We start from the raw sequence: 1,217 nt of genomic DNA on the forward strand, positions 1-1,217 counted from the left end.
AGGGGACGGTGACGGCCACGTAGAGGGTGGCGAGCAGGATGAGCCCGTCCCAGCCCGCCTTGAAGGCCCCGTAGTGCAGCAGGATGAGGGGGGGCTTGCGGATGGCGGCCACCTTGTACTCAGGCAGCGAGGGCTTGTCCCCGAAGACGCCCTGATGGAGACAGGGGTCAGCCTTGATGCCCCGTCCCCTGCCTCGACACCTTGTCCCCCGCCTCGACACCTTGTCCCCCGCCCTGACACCCTGTCCCCAGCCCAGACTCACTGTCACTAGCATGAGGATACTGTCTCCAACCTCAACACCTTGTCCCCAGCCCTTTCCTACCCCTATCTCCAGCCTAGGTGTGTCCCCCAGCCTGGTCACCCTGTCCCCAGCCTGGACATCCCAAACCCATCTCCACCCCCTTCCCGGTCCAGCCACATTGTCCCCAGCCCTGACACTTTGTCCCCAGCCCAGACACCTTGTCTCCGTCCCCCGACACCCTGGAAAGCCTGCCCTCAGCCTCAGCACCTTGTCCCCAGCCCTCGTGTCACGACGTCCACTGCATCAGCCTCTTCCCAGCCTGGACACTCTATTCCCAGCCAGGATGCCCTGTCCCCAGCCCTGACACGTGTCCCCAGCCCTGACACATGTCCCCAGCCCCAACATGTGTCCCCAGCCCCAACCCGTGTCCCAGCTCCACCTTTCTGAGCTTGTGCTTGCTCTTTCTCTGCTTCTGCAGGTGTCCTGAGAGGTGGTACAGCACCGCCCGGCTCCGGCGCCGGCTGGCATTGAAGCCCTTCCCTCCGGCACGGCTGAACCGCCGACGCCTGCCTGCCCGGACAGAGGAGGGGGGGGACATCGGTGACAGTGGCCATGGGGGGGGCTCCAGCGGGTCCCATTGCTCCTTGCTGTCCCCTCACCCGTGTCCTTCGTGCTGTCGGCACCCGAGCGGCTCTTGGTGCTGGTGATGTCCTTGTGGGACACAAGGAACAGGGCCACCTCGTCCTTCTCGTTCTTGATGGGCACCACGTCCAGCAGGCACCAGAAGGGGACACCTGCCAGGGGGGGCAACACCCGGGCTGACGGGGCATCACCCCCCGGAGGGGCTGCGGAAGGGCCCCGGCCGCCCCTCGCTGCCACCCACCGCTCTTGCGGTAGAGGATGAGCTCGCCCTTGAAGGCCTGGTGCTCGTCCAGCGCGCGGCGGAGCTGCTGCCGCAGCCGCGCGCCGGGGGCGG

This window comes from Aptenodytes forsteri, unplaced genomic scaffold, assembly GCF_000699145.1.
Source record: "Aptenodytes forsteri isolate BGI_AS27 unplaced genomic scaffold, ASM69914v1 Scaffold1381, whole genome shotgun sequence".
In the NCBI taxonomy this organism is placed as follows: domain Eukaryota; kingdom Metazoa; phylum Chordata; class Aves; order Sphenisciformes; family Spheniscidae; genus Aptenodytes; species Aptenodytes forsteri.